Here is an 11,420-nt window from a genome sequence, read left to right on the forward strand (position 1 = left end):
TTCATCCGTTTCCTGAGCTGGCTGGCTGACTGACAGGCAGACACACTAGATGAAGTGCAGGCACGTCACAGTGTCACAGAGGGCACTGAATGTCTCAAGGGGGACGACGATGAGGAGCTGTGAATGTGTCACCTTCCCCGGGTCACCTGTTCTTCCTCACAGGGTGTCACGGTGGACATAAAGGGTACTGTCTGTTTACGACCTGGGATTTGGCATCCAGCCAGACGGCGAGCCTCAGTGAATGAGTTGTAAGGTCAGCAAGTGTTTGGGTGACAACTGAAAGGGATGAACGCGAGGAAGGACAAGTGTGATTAGACAAAAACTAGTGAGATACAAAATGTTTACATGTCTTCTAACAGTTGAGCTTGTCATATAACTACTATGTGCATGAGCGGATCATTATGAGATTGTGAGGAGTCATGTTGCTGAAGTGAAGTGAACCTAATCCATGTCGCTCGCCTACATTATTTGAGCCTTTATCCCGAAGAGACTATACTTTCCCCGAGTGTTCAGTGGCCATCCCAACAGCTGTGTGGGTGAAGAAATGAATGGATATGAAGTAGTAGTCTGAAAAGACATGTTGGTCCTGGATGTGTAAATTAAGCCACAATAACAGTCAATGACATTTTGTTTTGCGTGCTCTTTTCAAAAAGGTTAACTCAGAGAGGTGTTATGTTATGAGGTAAGTTGACAGTGATGTAGCCTATATCCCTCCACCAGTGGTGAGAGGCCTATAAAAATGGCCTGGCTCCAATTAGCACCCCAAAGAACCCAGCTAAATACCCTCAGCCCTTCGGCCCAGTGAATCAGACTATGATACATTTTCTTTCTCTGAATACTGTATCTTGTGTGACTTTTGTAGGTAACTTTTCCGTTTTCACACATTTAGGTGGGCTCAAGTGTCACGTCCCTCTTTTTCTAGATAATGCCAGATGTTTTCTCAGTGGAGCAAAACATCATAGACATTTGACAGGGTGAGATCACAGGTATGTTGATCCCGTTGGCTGTAACTGTAATAGGAAAAGGGCACCTTGGCAAGAAGTCTGTATTACAACATGGCATTACGGTGAGTGCTGGCACACGATACAACAGCCCAGTTGTCCATGAAACGTTGTTAATAGGCCTACTATAGAACAATATTTAAGTTGAAGCATATAGATATTTCTGAAGAAGACACTAAGTATATTTATAGATAAAGACATGACTTGTTCATTAAAGTGGCAAAAGGCAGTCCCAAAAGGCTCACAAACCCCCCAAAATTGAAAAGTGTGTAAAAATGGTGTAAAAGAACTGTTGATGACTACATCCAATCAGAGTTTAGCTCAAATTTGAGGGCCCTCAGAATTCCGGTTACCATGGTAACCTTGCGCGCTGATTTATTGGGGAGGACGAAGTTTAGTAAATCTTGAAATGAGCTGCTATTATGAATTCGCATTTTGAACGTGTCATGTAGCTACAAGCAAACGGAGTTCCTGCAGAGGGTAAGTTATGATTTATTTACCTTTTGACCATGTTTTACTGTAACGTTAGCAACGCCTGGCTTTGGCTAGCTACTACAATATCTAAACTATCCTAAATGAAATGGCATTTAAGCCCTGCTCGTTAATGTTTTAGGTTCCTGTCAGTGAATGTAAAATCAGGCCCATTTCGGTTCAGGGTCCAAACGTGCTGCAATCCAGCTATCACCACAGAGATCAGCATGAGAAGACGAAGCTAATGCACACCTGAGGCCCCTCTGTCTCCTAGAGAAGGCAACAAGGTTGAATGTTAATAATGAGGACATATCATGTTCTGCATTTGAACTAGGCATTTTTATGTAATGACATTGTTCGATGATTGTTATACAGAATATAGACTAGGCTTTCATGATGAAAGACTTAGTGTTCCTTATGCCAGGCCTACTTGTTGGAGAGTAGGCTAATAAAGAGTGGCTGCTGAATATGTACAGTTGAAGTCAGAAGTTTAAATACGCTTAGGTTCGAGTCATTAAAACTCGTTTTTCAACCACTACACACATTTCTTGTTAACAAACAATAGTTTTGGCAAGTCGGTTAGGACATCTACTTTGTGCATGACACAAATAATTTTTCCAACAAGTATTTACAGACAGATTATTTCACTTATAATTCACTGTATCACAATTCCAGTGGGTCATAAGTTTGCATACACTAAGTTGACTGTGCCTTTAAACAGCTTGGAAAATTCCAGAAAATTATGTCATGGCTTTAGAAGCTTCTGATGGGCTAATTGACATAATTTGAGTCAATTGGAGGTGTATCTGTGGATGTATTTCAAGGCCTACCTTCAAACTCAGTGCCTCTTTGTTTAACATCATGGGCAAATCTAAAGAAATCAGCCAAGACATCAGAAAGAAAATTGTAGACCTCCACAAGTCTGGTTCATCCTTGGGAGCAATTTCCAAACGTCTGAAGGTACCACGTTTATCTGTACAAGCAATAGTACGCAAGTATAAACACAATGACCACGCAGCCGTCATACCGCTCAGGAAGGAGACGCGTTCTGTCTCCTAGAGATGTACGCACTCCTAGAGATGTACGCACAGGTATAAAATAATCTATATCCACAGTAAAACGAGTCCTATATCGACATAACCTGAAAGACCGCTCAGCAAGGAAGAAGCCACTGCTCTAAAACTGCCATAAAAAGGCCAGACTACGGTTTGCAACTGCACATGGGGACAAAGATTGTAATTTTTGGAGAAATGTCCTCTGGTCTGATGAAACAAAAATAGAATTGTTTGTCCATAATGACCATTGTTATGTTTGGAGGAAATAGGGGGATGCTTGCAAGCCAAAGAACACCATCTCAAACGTGAAGCACGGGGGTGGCAGCATCATGTTGTGAGGGTGCTTTGCTGCAGGAGGGACTGGTGCACTTCACAAAATAGATGGCATCAAGAAGAAGGAAAATTATGTGGATATATTGAAGCAACATCTCAAGACATCAGTCAGGAAGTTAAAGTTTGGTCGCAAAGGAGTCTTCCAAATGGACAATGACCCGAAGCATACTTACAAAGTTGTGGCAAAATGGCTTAAGGACAACAAAGTCAAGGTATTGGAGTGGCCATCACAAAGCCCTGACCTCAATCCTATTGAACATCTGTGGGCAGAACTGAAAAGCAAGGAGGCCTAGAAACCTGACTCAGTTACACCAGCTCTGTCAGGAGGAATGTGCCAAAATTCACCCAATTTATTGTGGGAAGCTTGTGGAAGGCTACCTGAAACGTTTGGCCCAAGTTAAACAATTTAAAGGCAATGCTAACAAATACTAATTGAGTGTATGTAAACTTCTGACCCACTGGGAATGTGATGAAAGAAATAGAGCTGAAATAAATAATTCTCTCTACTATTATTCTGACATTTGACATTCTTAAAATAAAGTGGTGATCCTAACTGACCTAAAACAGGGAATTTGTATTGGGATTAAATGTCAGGAATTGTGAAAAACTGAGTTTAAATGTATTTGGCTAAGGTGTATGTAAACTTCCGACTTCATCTGTATGTACAAATCTGTGTTAAACCCACAAGAATATTGTATTATTGACTAAATGGGTCATGGTTAAATGAACGCAACACGGCTCTCACTCATTCCTTGCACTCGTTTCAGGTTGAGTGGACCACACCAGTTTCACAGCACATGAAGAAAACACAGCCTCTTCTTCATAATTGTAACAGCAAATCAGGGATATCTTCAGAAAAGTTTAACAATGTTTAATTGATGAAAGAAACAAATTAATCAGAGACGCATAGAGCATCCTACAGGCATTCATCGAGGGCTTTTGACTCTGACTGCTCCCCAAGACGTAGTGGCTCAGGAGACCGAGCTTTCGAGGCAGACTACAAATCTGAGATGATAGTCGATTTGGAGAATATGGTGGACAGACTGAAAAACGCTCTGGTATCACTGGAGGAGGACAACTTCAGCTTCAACAAGAAGATAAGAGAGAACAATGCACAAGACCGCCAATTTTTCGACCAATCACAATGTCTCAGGCTCAACAAGTGGCAACAATTCACAGAAAATGGCTGGTGGTCACACTCACAGTCCCACCCCCAAACTCAATACACACCCTGTCACTTTCAACATGGCCAAAACATACCCAGAAAGTCAGAGGCAAGATACACCATCCAAGATAGAGGAGACTAGGATTTGAGAGATGCTCAAAATGGAGAGCCTATCCTTAGAGGGCAGGTGTGTTAACTTGGAGAAAGAGAAACAGCTGCGGAAGACGGAGGACTACTGCAAGGAGTGCATCCGCGAGCTCAAGAGGATCCTCCCAAAGTATGAGGACCTCAAAGCCTCGAATAAAACCCTGAATAAGCTCAACAAGCAGCAGGCCGCAGAGAACCACAGACTCGTCGGCGCTCTTGCGGCCGGGAGCCAGGCAGGGGAGAGATCCAGGGATCCCAGCCTGGCTCAGGAGCCTAAAGAAGGTGGTAGTGACAACAGGCGATCTCTGCACCCAGCTCACCCAGGAGAAGGGGCAGCTGGAGGACCGGATGGCCTCGCTGGCAAGGGAGGTCAGCCATCTCACGAATGAGCTGGATATGAGCTGGGCCGAGCTCCATTGGCTGGGGGCCAGGAGGAGAAGCTCCCTTGAGGGGGAGCACAACTAGGGACGGCAGCCCTCCGGCCTTGTCGGGCAACAAACACCCGGCCGAACGCATCCTGGACAGCGTGGGGAAAGAGCGCAAGGCATTGTCGGGTGCCGTTGCCAATCTCAAAGAGGAGAACAAGACACTATGAGAGAACCTCAAACAGAGGGGCGAGGAGGCAGAGGGCGGAGCCAAGCAGCTGAGGGAAGAGCAGGCCATATTGGAAAGCTGCCTGCTCACGGTGCAGAAGGAGAAAGACCTGCTTCAGCTGGAGGTGCGGCAGCTCCACCAGGAGTACATCGAGCTCAGCAGTAGCATCTTGCTGCAGCTGAGAGAGAGGAGCCCCGTCACCAGTACCAGGATATTAGCAGGGTCACATGTGGTGACTGATGCTAGTGATAGTGGAGCCAGGCAGCAAGAGAGTCCAAGGCAGCCTCTGAACAGCAGCCCTATTACCAGAGAAATGCTGGATGGCCCTGTACGAAAGGTTAAAAAGAGTGCATTTTAACATTTTGTCATTTAATTCAGGTTTATTGAATAGGTTATTCATTTTCATTCAGGGTAATTCAGAATGCAAAAGAATGTTTGAACATCTAGGTACTGTGTCGATTGTATACGATTATTAAATATATTTAGCTGACAGATGATGAAAATGTTAAAAGTAGAGACATCACCACTAGTCTTCCTGGAACTCATAACTATGTCTTCAAAGACTCTTCTTTTTTCTTCTTTGGACTAGAGGTCGACCGATTAATCAGAATGGCCGATTAATTAGGGCCGATTTGAAGTTTTTATAACAATCGGTAATCGGTATTTTTGGACACCGATTTGCCAATTATTATAATTTTTTTTTAATTATATATATTTTTTTACACCTTTATTTAACTTGGCAAGTCAGATTAAAAACACATTCATATTTTCAATGATGGCCTAGGAACGGGGGTTAACTGCCTTGTTCAGGGGCAGAACAATAGATTTTTACCTTGTCACTTCGGGGATTCGTTTTTGCAACCTTCCGGATACTAGTCCAATGCTCTAACCACCTGCCTTACATTGCATTCCATGAGGAGCCTGCGTGGCAGGCTGACTACCTGTTACACGAGGGCAGCAAGAAGCCAAGGTAAGTTGCTAGCTAGCATTAAACTTATCTTATAAAAAACTATCAATCTTAACATAATCACTAGTTAAACTAGTAATATCATCAACCATGTGTAGTTATCTAACGTGCCCTGCGTTGCATATAATCGATGCGGTGCCTGTTAATTTCTCATCGAATCACAGCCTACTTCGACAAACGAGTGATGATTTAACAAGCGCATTTGCGAAAAAAGCACTGTCGTTGCACCAATGTACCTAACCATAAACATAAATGCCTTTATTTAAAATCAATACACAAGTATATATTTTTAAACCTGCATATTTAGTTAATATTGCCTTCTAACATGAATTTCTTATAACTAGGGATGTGACGTTGTGTTACCTCTCTTGCGTTCCGTGCAAGCAGTCAGGGTATATACAGCAGTTTGGGCCGCCTGGCTCATTGTGAACTGTGTGAAGTCCATTTATTCCTAACAAAGGCCGTAAATTATTTGCCAGAATTGTACATAATTATGACATAACATTGAAGGTTGTGCAATGTAACAGGAATATTTAGACTTAAGGATGCCACCCGTTAGATAAATACGGAACGGTTCCGTATTTCACTGAAAGAATAAATGTTAAGTTTTCAAAATTATCATTTCCGGATTCGACCATATTAATGACCAAAGGCTCGTATTTCTGTGTGTTATTATGTTCTAATTAAGTCTATGATTTGATATTTGATAGAGCAGTCTGACTGAGCGATGGTAGGCAGCAGCAGGCTCGTAAGCATTCATTCAAACAGCACCTTTGTGCGTTTGCCAGCAGCTCTTCGCAATTCTTCAAGCATTGCGCTGTTTATGACTTCAACCCCCGAGATTAGGCTGGTGTAACTGATGTGAAATGTCTAGCTAGTTAGCAGGGTGCGCGCTAATAGCGTTTCAAACGTCACTCACTGTGAGACTTGGGAGTGGTTGTTCCCCTTGCTCTACATGGGTAACGCTGCTTCGAGGGTGGCTGTTGTCCCTGGTTCGAGCCCAGGTAGGAGCGAGGAGAGGGACGGAAGCTATAATGTTACACTGGCAATACTAAAGTGCCTATAAGAACATCCAATAGTCAAAGGTATATGAAATACAAATCGTATAGAGAAAAATAGTCCTATAATTCCTATAATAACTACAACCTAAAACTTCTTACCTGGGAATATTGAAGACTCATGTTAAAAGGAACCACCAGCTTTCATATGTTCTGAGCAAGGAACTTAAATGTTAGCTTTTTTACATGGCACATATTGCGCTTTTACTTTCTTCTCCAACACTTTGTTTTTGCATTATTTAAACCAAATTGAACATGTTTCATTATTTATTTGAGGCTAAATTGATAATATAATAATATAATACATAAATACTAAGTTAAAACAAGTGTTCATTCAGTATTGTTGTAATTGTCATTATTACAAAGAAATAAAGAAATAAAAGAATCGGCCGATTAATCGGTACCAGCCGGGTTTTTTTTTGGCCCTAATCGGTATCGGCATTGAAAAATAATAATCGGTCGACCTCTACTTTGGACTGTGTCGGCGGAGAGGCAATTGTTCATATAAGGAAGCGTTTCAAGGAGGAGGAGCAGAGAGCCCAGAGGTACAAAAACATAATCAGTCAGAATGAATGAGACTGAAGCAGGATTCGTGGGCCAGACAGACTGGATGTTGACCTCTACCTCCCATACCACGAGGGGTCAGGAGAGGTGAAGCATACTGTAGCCTACCGTAGAGCTCTCTGCATCACTTTGCCAACAATATGCCCTTCACAAGGTCATGTACCATATGTACTGTGCAGATTTGAATTCCCTGATTTATATTATGCTTTTCAAAATATTTTGTCACTGTTATCATTTATAATAGTTTTTAGATAAATGGCATATCAAGGATATTTGTGGCTAGGGCCAGGACAATACAAGTATTACGATACTCGTTAGTAATGTGACACGAAAACAAAACACAAAGCGGATTTAACTTCTTTAGGAAAGCATCCCTAATGTTGGAAACAAACATCATGGTGTCATCCAGAGTCACAATTCTTTATTTTCCAAGCTAAAGCACACAATATTTTACATATGTGGGGATCTTAACAGTCGTAAGAGTCGAATTCGGAGGTTAGATGACTATATAAATGATATTGATGATATTACATCGTGTGTTGCTTTGGATGACTCTAAAATGTATATCATTAATGGAAGGATATGCCCCTTAAGCGGTAACTTTACATCCATATCTGGCAAAGGAAAAAGCTGTGATGGACTATATAGTTACCCTGCACAACTGTCTACAAACTTGTTTGGAATTTAAGGTGTTACCCCCACAGATGGTTGTAGAATGTGGATGTTTTGACTTAATTGGAGAAAAAAAGTTGACTTCCTGATCATTCTCTTTTATTTATGATATTTTCTGTTGGCCACAAACTTTCTCAAGCAGGTATTACTGTGCATCACTTGGGGTAAAAGATACATACCCCACATAGGCCTAAATGTAAGAAAAGAAATGTGCCAAATCACCTGTACATAGCCCATCTATAATTTAGCCTAAACAACTACATGAGAACTTGTTCTCAACTTGCCTACCTGGTTAAATAAAGGTGAAATAAAAAATATTCTGTGTTCTGAAATGGCATGTAGAGCTCTGGTGGAACTCATTAAAACTCTGCAAAGATGCCAAGAAACAACATTTGATTTAGATGTGTGTTATGAAACATTTTGTGATATTATATATTCTGATGCAAAAAAAGAATACAGCCCCAAGCCCAGGAAAGTTTACAAGCCGAACAAGCCTTATCGGAGTGATGAGTTAAGGGATCTATTGTCAGTAATGTGCAAGGCTGAGTACTTATTTTTACAGTGTAAAGATAGGAATACAAGAGAACATTTTAGGAATGTGTTTTAAAAGTTTTGCACTTACTCAAACGGAGATATCAGAGAGGGCATTTATTACACCTTGAGGAGATACAGACAAGAAATCCTCAACAGTTTTGGAGCCGAATAAACAGGTTAGGACCAAAACAACACAAGAAAATTGTGTGTGGGGGGGGGGGGGCTGAACTCTGATATTATACAGGTACTTAAGGAGTGGGAGAAGGGGTTTGCTAGTTTTGAGGAAATATTGTACAAAGACATATGTTCCTTGAGAACTAAAATGGAAAATACAATGTTATAACCCTCTTATATACAGTCCCAGTCAAACCTACTAATTTCTCTTTATTTTGACTATTTTCTACATTGTAGAATAATAGTGAAGACATCAAAACTATGAAATAACACATATGGAATCATGTAATAACCCAAAAAGTGTGAAACAAGTCAAAATATGTTTTATATTTGACATTCTTCAAAGTAGCCACCCTTTGCATTGATGACAGCTTTGCACACTCTTGACATTCTCTCATCCAGCTTTACCTGGAATACTTTTCCAACAGTCTTGAAGGAGTTCCCACATCTGATGCAGCACTCCATCACTCTCCTTCTTGGTCATATAGCCCTTACACAGCCTGGAGGTGTGTTGGTCATTGTCCTGTTGAAAAACAAATGATAGACCCACTAAGCGCAAACCAGATGGGAAAGCGTATTGCTGCAGAATGATGTGGTAGCCATGCTGGTTAAGTGTGCCTTGAATTCTAAATAAATCACGACAGTGTCACCAGAAAAGTATCCCCACACCACTTCCACCATGCTTCACGGTGGGATCCATAAATGCGGAGAACCTCCGTTCACCTACTCTGCATCTCACGAAGATACGACGGTTAGAACCAAAAATCTCAAATTTGGACTCATCAGACCAAAGGACAGATTTCCAAAGGTCTAAGGTCCATTGAACGTGTTTCTTGGCCCAAGCAAGTATCTTCTTATTATTGGTGTCCTTTAGTAGTGGTTTCTTTGCAACAATTCGACCATGAAGGCCTGATTCACACAGTCTCCATGGAACAGTTGATGTTGAGATGTGTCTGTTACTTGAACTCTGTGAAGCATGTATGTGGGCTGTAATTTCTGAGGCTGGTAACTCTAATGAACTTATCCTCTCCAGCAGACTGACCTTCATGTCTTAAAGTACTGATGCACTGTTGTTTCTCTTTGCTTATTTGAGCTGTTCTTGCCATAATATGGACTTGGACCTTTACCAAATAGGGTTATCTTCTGTATACCACCCCTACCTTAACACAACACAACGGATTGTCTCAAATGCATTAAGAATGAAAGAAATTCCACAAACTAACTTTTAACAGGGCACACCAATTAATTGAAATGCATTCCAGGCAGGGGCGAAAATCTGATATCAACTTTGGAGGGGACAATTACATTACATTTTCTCAAGAGCAATTCCTGAGGGGGACACCAAAAGTAGTGCTGTAACACATAGCCTACGTTTAATATGGTAAATGTATATTGAGGAACCAAAGAAATAAGGTGTTTGCCGTACTCCTAACTACCGGTACCCAAAACTACACAACTAATCACAACAGCAATACCATTGCCTTTAACAAATCTTAGTTCAGTCACCAGTTTAAGTTGAGAGTGGGGGGTATCCATGGCATTTTCCAATTATGTTCCTATTTTACAAGTCAAAAAAATTGAGAACCTTTCATAATGTTGCCAAACAAAGACTCAACAAACTTACCTGAGACTCCCTGTCTCTGCCAGTCTGTCCCTGCATATCTGTCCCCAACTCTGCTGTCTGTGTGCCATCTGTTGCCTGCTCTGCCTAATGACATCATTGTGAAACATTTCCATTAGAATTTCATTTCTTTCTTATGAACATTTTATCAACTAGTCTTTGAGATATTAGGCTACTAGGGTTCTTACTTTGCGTTTTGGTGTACTGAAAAATACTCTGATGTCCGTCTTTTTTCTGCCATTTTTCTACCTGGTTGGCTACACACACACAGTATGTAGGTTATTTACAGTAGGAGATGGGCTTCTATCATCTTATCTTCTATCATTCTATATGGGCTTCGATCTAAAAGGTAGCTAGCAAATGTGAAACGGATTGCAGTGATAAGAGTTGACAGCTGTATGAGTTCACCATTTACACAACATATGCTGCAACCTTTTGTAATTTTAATCGTTTGTTTCATATTGGCTGGCTTCTAACTATAGCTGAATTTGCAAAGCTAGCGAGCACCAATTCAGTGGTGTTTGCTATAATCTTTGCTACCCGGGTTAAATAAAGGTGAAATAAAATATATAAATAAAAGTTCCCTTGCAACAATTTAGCTTTTGCAACGAGACCATTAAATATATTTAAAACAATGGTAGAAGAGAGTGTAGTTCTGTTCAGTTTATCGCTAACCTTATCACAGGGACTTTGAAGCACTAACTTACATGCATGCTGATCTTGGAATAAATTGACGATAGCAAAGATTCCATCTTTGACGACGCCACATAAATGGAATAGGTACTAGCTAGCTTAATAGTTCATATTTGCGCGCTAGCTCTGCATATTCAGCTAGTATGTGTGCACGATTGACTAGATTAACCTCGCGTCAGTTACGTGCATTGAGTGCCTTTCAGACAGTAGATACGACCTCTACGTTACCTTGCAAGCTAAGGAACTGGCAGTGGATCAAACCATTGTGAGGCAAAGGGTGGGGGGGTCGCAATCTTTTGAAACTTAAAAACTAGCTATTAAGTGTCTATAATGAGCACAATGTCTTTCATTGCGTATTATTAATATTATTT

This window comes from Salmo salar, chromosome ssa08 (genome assembly GCF_905237065.1).
Source record: "Salmo salar chromosome ssa08, Ssal_v3.1, whole genome shotgun sequence".
Classification (NCBI taxonomy): Eukaryota; Metazoa; Chordata; class Actinopteri; order Salmoniformes; family Salmonidae; genus Salmo; species Salmo salar.